Source organism: Varroa destructor, unplaced genomic scaffold (assembly GCF_002443255.2).
Source record: "Varroa destructor unplaced genomic scaffold, Vdes_3.0 BEIS01000004.1, whole genome shotgun sequence".
NCBI classification, from domain to species: Eukaryota; Metazoa; Arthropoda; class Arachnida; order Mesostigmata; family Varroidae; genus Varroa; species Varroa destructor.
The window spans coordinates 32,145,516-32,157,115 of record NW_019211457.1 but is presented as its reverse complement, the minus strand read 5'-3'; the positions used below and the strand labels follow the sequence as shown (position 1 = coordinate 32,157,115).

Here is an 11,600-nt window from a genome sequence, read left to right as displayed (position 1 = left end):
TATCCTCATGTTCTTTTTCATAGCCCGGGTCGTTATACTAATTCTTGTCATTACTACGCGTAGTTGGCAACCCCGTAAAGAAGTGACTTAAACAGTTGTACTCTTAAGCTGCTTTTCACGTGAACTCGGTGATTCATGTTCGATCGCAAGCGGACCAGACCTGCCGCGCAAATAGGCTCGAAATCCACTCACCCGACATTAAGTAGGTATAGTCGCCGTGCAGTCTTAACAACAGAACAACCAATTTCGAGCTCACTTGCCCTAGCCGGTCCGTAATAGTCACTCTCTCTCGTTAGAAGTCATAAAGGCGAAATTATGCTATTTCGCCACCGTTACTATTGCCACAGCTAGACGACATACGAAAGTCAGTCGACCATGGGAGTGAGGTTACTAAGCGAATATAACCGTAAGGCTTCATAGGCACGGTACACTCCCTAGCAGCGATGAATGAGAGATTGACAACAGAGAAGCAATTATAGTCGAAAAAAAAACAGACAGTCCACGAGGACCTTACAGCGGGACTGCGCCGTGAATTGCTGATTTAGGGATCCAGGCGAACCCGTGTCTCCAACGCCTCGTCTCCAACCGATTTCCGGTAACCGGCTAGTGCACGTTTCCACTATTGGCCTCCCCGACAATCGCTCTAAATATCAAACTAACCAAGAAAAGTATCACACTGACTGATATGACTGTCTGTATTGTTGGCAAATGGTCGAGTAACCGAGAAAAGGCTTCACGATGCCCTGGAAAGTAGCGAGTGTGAGACTAATCCGCATGATATGGAGTAGTAATATTTTATTGGGCATTTGCAATGGATAGACATGACAAAGTGGAATGAGGAGCAGATCGGAAGCGATCGTATTGGTAATGGTGACAGTGGTGCTGGTGATCGTAAATTGGTGGGAATCGATTGAAGTCGTCTTGTGAGGCCTCTCAACGGGGGCACATATTCACCGAGAGCCTAAATCTTTACCGTGACTTGGAACATTTGCTAAATCGAGGAAGCAGATGAATGAAAGAAAAGCAAAGAGAAAACAGCTAACTGCTGCCTTTCGCATAATACACCAGCCCTACCGCTGCTTGGGCCATGATTCTGCTTATAATGATCCCCGGGTTGGTGCCCGCCGAAACAACAGCTGTACACGGCCATAGTATATGATAATATATTGTCCACGCGGCCTGTCTTGTTCCATCTCATCTGCTGCCTCAACGCTAGCAATTAGAAATCATCATCAACGCGTGTGGTTCCCTGTATGTAGCGGCCGAGTGAAGCCTCCCGTTGTAGACTGCGGCAGCGACAGCGTACTTGATGTCGATAGAGTGTCTGCGGTAGAAGCACCAGCAGTCAATGGCTGTTACCCACGGTGCTCATAATACCACCGCTTCGCCAAAAGTGATTAGCGCTATGAGGGTTCAAAATGAAAAGGTACCGTAAGGATCGTGACTTGCCCTGAGGTTTCGGCCTCATCCCCGACCGATCGGGCGTGCGCTGTCGCGTTGACTGTAGCCGGCGTCTTGACAACGGCAAAGGCGGCTATCCTGACTGAGCACAATGATGCGACACGCTATGCGTGCTTGAAGCCGAACACTATAGGAAGAGGGGTTAGACCACCAGATGCTGGAAAGGTGTGCAGTACGGTCAAAAGGATTTGGATTTCACACGTTCACGGCGACCTACAGTCCCATTACAATTTACATGAGCGTAACATTGGAATCGTGTCTAAGATCGTATGAGGGAATAAGAGGGAAGCCGGAGCGCGAATAATCGATGCAGTTGGAACTCCCACTGCTACACTGTCCAAGGACCTCTAAGGACTCTACGTCTATCTATCCTGCCTCACTTTTCTTTTCTATACTAGCGTTTCCTTCTTATCCTTCCTCAGATACTGCAGTGCTAGCCAGTATATATATATATATATATATATATATATATATATATACAAAACAATGCTGGTAACCGTGGTCGGCATGTCGCCAATGTCCGTTCCCTGAAATGAAGGTTGACAGAACGTGCTACAGAAGCTTCCACAGCGGCAGTTAATGCGGTGTGCTAAGTAGCACCTACGGACTCATACAGACTGGTGTGATTCGTAGAAGTCAGGGCCGAGGGTCGATCCGGTGGTAATGCACCTCTTTGTTACGTGTGTTGATTCCGGTAACAGCGTTGCTGCAGCTGCAGCCGGTGAATGCCTAAACTGTGAGAATGGCTTGAACCGTTTAGCAGACGTGATTTTCTAAAGCTAAAAGGGCCTACGCATAGGAGTATTAAGCACCTGTCCAGTAACAATTGTAAACAGGGAATCAAAATACATATATTATACACGGTAGGCAGCTATATACGATTCAATGAATATATTACGTGCCTAGAATGTTGTTCTTTCGATGTTTAGGGTTGGAACGAAGGTCTAGTTCTGTAGTAAAAAATAAACAGCGATGAGCAGGATAATTGAAGTCTGTTACGGTAGTGTCCTCAATAAACGCTGAAAAATGTGATTTATTTGCACATAAAAATAGTTCGAGTGTCTCTTATGAACGTAAACAGGACATTGCGCGATTTCATTGGATAAAAGTTAGACACTTTTAGTGATAACTACGTGTTCTCGAATACGTAAGGTGTTTTCTTCTTTTATTTTAAACGCGTACACCTAATAGGTTTCTTTATATAATCATGCATGTTGTAAAGTGCAAGCCGTAAATAAACATTTCTCCATGTACACAAACAAAGCGTATAAAAAAATACACATGGTTATCTAGATTACTGAACGAACGTAATTTTATGAAAGTTTATTTTCGAAAGCCCTCAACGTCGTTCAGTATCCTGTACGATTGCAGAATTTCAAAAGCAAATGCGCGTAACAATTTATTTAAGCTTTTAATTTAATTACACTGAAAACTTCTTTCTAGAAGAAAATTTCTAGAAACATATTTTCCAGTCACTTTGCCTAATAAAGAACCCTTCCAAAAACTGGTTACTTAGAAAGCCGATTGTTTTAGCTAGTATTTTATTAACAAGCAGTAGACTGGCTTCGGTACTATGGATTTGTGGCTGAAATACGACGACACAAACATTGTACTGACGACCTAAAGCAATTTTGGTGTCTTATTGGATTGACTAATAGGCTTATTTACCATACTACCCAGGTCTATGTAATATGGTACTTTAAAATACAGTACCACACTCCACATAAAGCACATGAAGGAAGCTATATATACAGCCAGCGTATACGCAAGCTTAATGTTTACTACATGGTTCCAATGACGAGCTCGGTATTGCTAGAAACATAACATTTCATGCACAAACAAATACCTTTTTTTTTTTTTAACCTAGCTAGTTAGTGCTTAACCTATTTATATAGCGCAGAGACAACGCCAGCAGGATTTACATGCACCCAAATGTATTTGTTTGTTATTGTGTTACTTCTGTTACTACTACTAGTACTATCAGCAGTAGTAGGCCGGCTAGGCTAGGCAGACACGGTTACTTCGTTCGCAAAAATGGGGGCCTTATTGGGGCGCGAAAGCAATGGATACAAGGCAAGTATTTATATAAGCCTATAGGCATTGGGAATTCGTTTGATGTGGACTGCATGAAACGGAGTGCGAGGAAGAGGAACACGTAGAACCAATGGCGAACCACGAACAAATGAACGCCAACTCCGATCCCGCCATGAACCGGGTGCGCTGCTGCGGGTGGATTGTCCAACAGGCTCGCCCACCAAGAAAGCTTGCACCAGCTACTACGGCATCTCTTACGATTGAAGCAGCATCTGAAGAGAATAAGAACCCGTAAGGCGTTGGTTTGGCCGCCTTTCCTTCGTACGGGGAGAAGGTGATGCCAGTCCTGAAGAAGAATGAAATGTAGAGAATGGGACAGAATTCGCATTGAGGACGAAAAAAAACCTGAAACGGAGGCAATGCCCGTAGATACCGCCCATGGGAACGAGGCGAACGGAAATCCAGTTAAAGATAGATCCTAAGGGAGGTTTCTGTCTGAAAAGTCGCCCCTAATATGTCCCTTGAGAAGTGCTACCGGCGCCGAGTAGCAGGCGTCAGTAGGATCAGGAACTGAATAGCGGCCATGGCTTGCCGCGAAAGACGTTGCATGTCGTAAGAACAACACTACTTTAGCCAGAGCTTAATAGTGCTACAAAAGTGGTAGTGTTAGCTGCAGTCGTGAGACTTGCAACGCTCGGACCCTGAAGGCGCGTAGGGTAGCAACAATGGCAGCAGATCGGGTGCGCACGCCTACGACCAGTGGCGCTTAGTCAGGCGATGGCGGCCGCCAGCGACAGACTATTCCAGACGCCGATGTGGCCAGGCATCGTGGGTTCATCGAGCGATACGCCGTCAGCGGTACCCCAGTGTCTCTATGTAAACTGCGTCTCTTCTACAAGCGTATTCCATCCTTGGCCAGTATCAGACACGGTATTTATGCAGACTTTGCAAACTGCCTAGATATCTTTGTCTGCCGCAGATGAAGGGCTGATAATGACACAAAATATAAGGGAAGCATTTCGTGTCATATACACAAAAAACGACAGGAACACAAAAGGTATATTAGTACAGTTAAACTAGTGCCCTTCGCGTCCTTTTTCGTGGACTCCTTCGCTATTAACATAGATCTTACGTCCTGCGGTCCTTTTTCCTTTATCGGTCTACATAGGCTTTATCTTTCGCGTCCCTTCGTCATCTTCTGGGCTGCTGACTAAGAAACGCCAAAACATACAGACCGACAACGGTTTCACTAGCAGCCATAGCAGTAGGAATACGAATGTCTATCACATAGTCCATCAAGCAAACGACAAGAATAGCTTCGGCGACTGCGCAGTAGAGACAACGTAGCTATTAGAGACAAGCAACGGAAAATTTGATCTTTTTCCTTTTTTTTTCCGACAAATGACAATGTTTCAGGGGGCGCTGCCCAGTTGGTATGCGAATGTGTATGGTCCCATGTGTGGCTGCTAGTACCGCGAGTTGCATGTTGCACCGTCAACCAACAAAGCGCTGTTCTAAGCCCTGTTGTTTTTCCTTTACTTTCCTGTTTTATTCTTTCCTCAGCAAATAGGTCTTCGGTGGTTCCGAAGGAGGATGACATCGACGGCAAGGGCGAAAAAAACCACTAGGGTTCGTTGTGTGGCGCTTGGTTCTTCCCATGGACCCTTGAGCAGCCGCTGTTTATCTCTCGGTAACGCCAGAAAAGACAAAGGGAATGATATTTTGTGGCTATGGCCAAAGCGCTCCCTATCCACCTATTTCGCCGACTATCCATGACAGAGAGCTAGTGCCACCGAAGGGGGTTTGGCAATCGGCCGAGTTTGCCTCGTACCTTGCCGGTATCCATGCAAGTGATTCTGATGCACGACTCGACCAGTCATGGATCGGACGTACCGCGACGTGGCCTGCTATGACCTAGCTATTATGGGCAACGCTCGCTGACGAAATGCCAAGACGCGCAACTGTTGTTCTTGGTGAACGAACAAGACAATAGACAGTAAAGCTATACACGGCAAATCAAACCTTCTTGTATCGCGAACCTCCAGAACCATGGACTTAGCCGACCTTACCTACACCGAGGAAAAGAGGCCTTGCTTAGTACTCGAATACTCTTGCCAATGGAAGTCCATACACATACTTGCGTTGGGCAACTGTAGCTCGGGACAGGACCGTTTACGTCGTTGACCAAAGAGGCTTCGCTTACCGGATCTTCTGATAATCAGCCGCGGCAGGACGACATCCCGTCGAAGACGCCACTGCGCGTTACACTACTGATGAAGAAACAGAAGAAAATTAAATACTGACCTTCAGGACAAATTGGCGACCAATGCTCGCCACCAAGATGAAATTTCCCTGCAGCTTCTAGCAGGCAGCTAGCAAAGACGACGACGAAGTAGTGCCTAGCCGAGAGGTAGGACAGGATACAGACCATCAGGGTTTTTACTACTTATTCCGTTTATCTTCAAGCCTAGACGGCATCGAGAAAACTTACTCAGTCGCAGGAGACAAGGGAAGAGCAAAAAAGAAGCTACAGAAAAAAGAGAATGAAATATAAGCAAAACAGCGGCATTAGAAGGAGCACAACGGGAAAAACTAGACAGAAAGACTTAAACAACAAAAAAAGAGGGAGGCAGAATACGAGAAACAACGTAACCGAAATGGTTTGGGGAAAGAGTTGAAGCAATGCGACCGTCGTGCGTCTGCAGGTTGGGGCTGGACTAGGAAAGGAGATCGAAAAATACACCCGGCATCGAAGGACAAGCCGATAAGTTGAAGGCAGCACTAAAGGTGTGCACCTTACGGAGAAGAGGCTGAAAAAGGTATGCAGTATATGGGGCAAACAACAACCGGCAAATGCTCCTGTCAAATAGCAATTTATAAGGGTTGGCTTAATCTCCTGTATGTGGTATATATGTATATGGATAGCGGGGATTTCCATTGACGGTAGCGGTAGAGACCTCAATTCTGGGTATGTTTATTGCTGTTAATCAGACCAGACAGAAATCGCATTAGATGTGCTTGTTACGTTTGAAGTATGAGACGCTGAATGTAACGGGGCTTAATTCGTTCGATTAAAATGATTACACATGGCCCGAGTGTCCAGTTCATTCATCACGAAGTAAGCCGTCACAAAAATGAGATAATTTTTGAGTAAGGAATAGTGCGAGACGCATTTCCACATCGATATGACGATTTCACTGTTGTAAGATTATCTTATTTATATTCATTATGATCGCAATTACCTTCGTAGAAAACATCAAATTCAAGAGCATCTTGTTCGCTTGTAATGAAAATCTATCTTTAGAGGATTTCTGTTTATCATATACTGTTACCAACATCTGTGGTCTGTCCTACTCTTTGACGAAAAAGGTTCTGGTGAGTCACTTGTGTATCTGTGCTCAATGTCTATGGCTAAAAGACGAGTCGATTGAAAAATCCCACATCTGTTTACCAAAAGCTTATGCAACAGCGGAGCTTTCCGCCAGATATGTTGTCCTGGACAAGTCACCTATTACGAAACCGCAGATAGATTTCACAATTTAGGCGACGAAAAGACCTGACACTTATTCGATTCCACATAATATTCATCCAATAGTTTCGTTGGCAATAGATCTAAGTGGTAAGGCTAACTTTGGATTTGTTCGTGTGTCGCCATTTCACTTCTAAATGACACCCACAAAAGTGTGATTAGGTGGTATCCCGTTGGATCGGTCACGTGAACGTTGGGTCGTTAGAGTCATAGCAGTCCTGGTGTCACTGCACTGCTGCTTCCACTCGATGAACGTGAGCTGGGCAATAACTGGTGTTGCATCGCCCTACATAGAAAAGCCACTCATAGAACGAACGAGATTAGAGTAACGGAACTGAAGTACTAGGCCTCTAGCGGAAGTAGTAGCGTAGTTGTATACGGTAGAAAAACCGCTGGTACGACTCTCAATTTGCGGTCGGTTCCTAAGAAGCACATTGTACAGGGGCTGCTGGTTTGTTCGAAAAGAGTAATCAGCAGAAGGATCCAGGTGGTAACATAGCCAATCTAACGTAAACAAAGTTTGACAGACTAGTTTATCCTGGCAATTATGTCTGAGAATGTTTAGTAGTCTGTGAAATCTAATAAGTGTTTGAATTGGCTCGAATTACGTGGTGAATTTTCGAAATTCTGGCCTCAGTCGATTACGTGGGTCGCAGAAAAATGGCAACAAAAAAAAATAAAAGATCTAAAGCAAATTTAAAGTCAACGATGTCCACACTTATGGGAATTCGCGGAAGTATGCGATGGAGGCCAACCCCTGATTTCGTGTGTTCTATCAGTGGGTACGCGTCACGAGATTTTGAATTCAATCCGTGTAGGGTTCTTGACGTTATATAATATGAGGATTGACGATAAGCAATGCTTAATAGTTACAGTTATAACGACTTGAAGCCAAGAGGTGCTATGCAAAGCAAATGGTATTGTTAACTCAAGGCTGACTATGAGTCTCGGGTTGGGGTGATTAAACGTACGCTTTTCAAGGAAAGAGATTGTTAGGTTATATTATGTATACGGTATTGACAAAAAGCTAATCGAGCTTCGGTAGCATTACGGTGTGGATAACGTGTTAACTCGAAATCAGTTGAGCTGCATTTTTTTTCTCTCAAAAATACTGTTCGAACACAATTAGATAAAATGGGTTTACCCTGTTCATGAAACTGAACCCTCGTACTATGCTCGTTATCTTGTTTCTTTATAAATATGAGTTAGATTTTCGCGTCTCAGCATAACTCAACAACACGGAGTTTGATATTTGCTCGTATCGATTAGACTGAACCATCTTCAATACTTTTCTTTAATCTAAATAATACATTAAGTCGTTCCGTATAAAACTACATATTAAATTCTAATTTTTCGAAGTCTTTTACAATCATACTCCTTTTCTTCTCAATCGAAATGTGCACCAGTATTATCTAGGACTTTTCCATTTGGCTGATAACTTATCTACCCGCTACTGTGAAAGTTTGGGATACGAGAGTCTATAACTCCGGAAAGGCAATCTCGACATTTTGCTGAAATTTGAATGATTTTTTAAGGATTTGTCGAGACCCTGAAAAAATAGTGATCTGCGATGATGATGGCGTATATGGGGGATAACCGGAAGCCTTCAAATGTAACTTTTGCCTTCATCACCCTTGCGGTGTGGTACCGAACATGGTCGTGTAATACAAATGGTTTATCTTTGTTCACTAATCTTAATTGCGAGATTCTTTAAACATTCTCTTCAGTCAATAATATTATACTTCAGCCGCAATCGACAGAATAAGAATCATAAAGCTCTAGTGGGTAACCACCTATAGGGTAGGCACCAGTATACACACTATACCCTATTATAGCCGTATATTTGCTTACAGTGATGTCTCCTTGGTAATGTCGGGTCCACCCACTGATGTGTCCATTTGGAATTATCGAAGAAGCTCCATTCGCATCACGAATCACGTTTTGCTACAGGAAGACTGTTGCTGCCTGAGAGTAAAAAGAAGCGTCTGTTTTTACCCTCGCTCAAGCAATTTACCACGAATTTCCAGGTTTTTGTCTTATTTATTTCACTGAGATAAAAAGTGTTACGTACACCGAATCTGGGTGCTAACACTTGTGTTCTTTGAGACGCGTACTTTTACCGCAGCTGTCACCTTTGCAGGGGGCTCTCCGCGAGACCCACTTTAGAGTTCAAGATTTAATTCCCAAAATATTTTAAACCAACGGCTCGTAATCTCTCTCTGGTTGCAAAACATTTACTGAATACGATGTTTACACGCCCATCTCCGCCGTTGTAAATCTAATGTGGAACACATCATCGTAAACCAATCGGATTTTCCTATTTTCTCTGGCCCACTACAACACGCCTGTTAAAAATCCGAATGACAATAACTGGGTAAACTGTCTCAGATTCCCAGAGAACAAATACAACTATAGGTTCCGCTATAAATATAAGAAACGTTCCATATTGAACAACTTCTTATAGTACATGTTCCGCCAATAATAACGCTCATTAGGATTAGGTGTTAATATATTTTTTATTCTTAATTAATTTTTGTTTTTTTTTCTTGTTGGTATAACTGAAATGAACCCACATTTTCGCCAGGCGACCACTTCTTTTCTAGCACACTTATTTATCTAGCCCTAAAACGATCAGGGTTAATTAGTTATAACACATTACTAAGGCTGTTTGCGCTATAACGTCCTAGTAGTAGCTCGTCCTACATATATTTATTATTTTGCAACATTACAGTTGAAACATATTCATAGGAACATCATGGTTGGTGCATAGTACACGTGGCACTCAAAAAACTGCCTACGTCATCTCGCTTTTTGTAGCTAGCTCATTAAGTTCTTTTCTTTTGGCACGTTTGTGCGCGTACTAATCAGCAAGCACATAAAAGTTACACGACTTTAGCTGACAGTCGTTTCCACCATCGCCAGTCTTTCACTACTCACCACTGCCTTCTTTTTTTCCATTGATGTCTAATCGGGATGGGCTTTTAGACGTATACCCTATGCGGTTATGTTTAAAGCTGACTTCTTCGCCATTCATCTCACTTGGTTTGAATGAACCACATTTCAAGGTCATGTCTTTTTTGCAAAGCATTCGACGAGCGATGCTGATGTTGCCCGTAAGTGATCTTTCACTTTACGTAAAGCAGAACATCGTTCAGACCTCACTTGGAAGTGTGCTGGATCCTTCCGGAGACTTGGAATAACTGGGAGAGAAGGAATACTGGTCACGTTAGGAAACGATGTATACGTCTGCGACAATGAAGCCTGTGTGTTATCCTGAGAGGATTAAATTAATGTTACGTAAGGCACGCCTGCACCAGAAAAGAAGGGCCTAAGCGAGTGCCAGCTGTCGCATGATGAGAATGGACAGAAAGGACAGACATGAACAATTCTAGGTGAATTACCTTAGCAGACCGTGTGGAGATACAACGAGGGGTACAAGGTACCGGACTGTTAAAAGAAGAGGAATAAATACTTTTCTTTTTCTGTTCGATTACAGTTACTTCGTCAATAAGTTGATCCCAAATCGAAATCTTTTGCCATTATATACCTTCATCATTGAGACCACTTTTTGAGCAGTTGCCCCAAAAACGATTGTCTTCCATGTAGGAGTTAGCCAGCTGCTCGTTCTGCTGTGCTTCTCTGGCTACGGATACGTTGTTTCCCTCGTAGAGGAGATAGAGGAACGCAGAAAAGACGTTTTGCTTTTCTTTTTGACACAGACACAACTTTCCAGAGGCAACCTTATTACATCCGGACCTGGGAAAAAAAATTGTATGGATTTCAAGTAGAGCCTGTCGGTAGTCACACACATCAAACGTAGTTGCAAGGCGAACTGACATCGGAAGCATGAACTCTTTGAAAGTATCATTCGACCGTGTTTAACCGGAGCTCTAATTCAGCTCCTCATGTTTTTGAGCCAAGCAGAACCGGGATCACTAATATCTGACCGTTGTCGATAAGCGATTTGTACGAGGCAATGGTGTACTGCTTCGCTCGCTGCAATGAAGTTAACTTTGACTCGAATGGATTTAGAAAGCTCTTTAAAATACGAGGAGGCGTTCTCGCGGTCAGGTTAACCAGTTGCCGCATTCTAAAATATTCAGCGTGTCCTAACATGTATGGATGCGCATATATCTTGATTACCAAAAGGTTGCAACAGCCATTGGCCTTAAATCTTGTCCCTGATCTTCCACCTGCAGTGGACGATACTGAGGACGCCCTTCTCAAATTGTTCATCTCTAAGCAAACCGACGATTATGCTGCTTAGTACTCTTGGCACTTAGGATACGCGAGATAGCCTCAGAAGCATTGGTCGTCGGCCACGAGAATGACCGTGTACCACGGAGCGACAAGGTCAACGTGTACTCTAAGTTGTCCTTGAGGTGGTGAATCCTTTAGTAGATTAGGGTTGGTTAAATTCTAGAAAACTACTCATTAGACGCTTTTTAGCGAATGTTTAAGTGCATACCCATACGCGACCATGCTTCCATGATAAACGCGACCATATCTAGTGAGCAACTAGCAACCGTTCAGCGCATCCTTTCTTATTTCTTATGCGCGTATTGTCCCATTTATC

At 43.6% G+C, this 11,600-nt stretch overlaps 1 protein-coding gene across 9 annotated transcripts in view; it reads left to right on the top strand.

Annotated features, from left to right (window-relative positions):
- Window positions 1-11,600, top strand: part of LOC111250466 (cell adhesion molecule Dscam1-like) — a 306,297-nt gene that overhangs the window by 2,675 nt on the left and 292,022 nt on the right. The window lies entirely within an intron of this gene.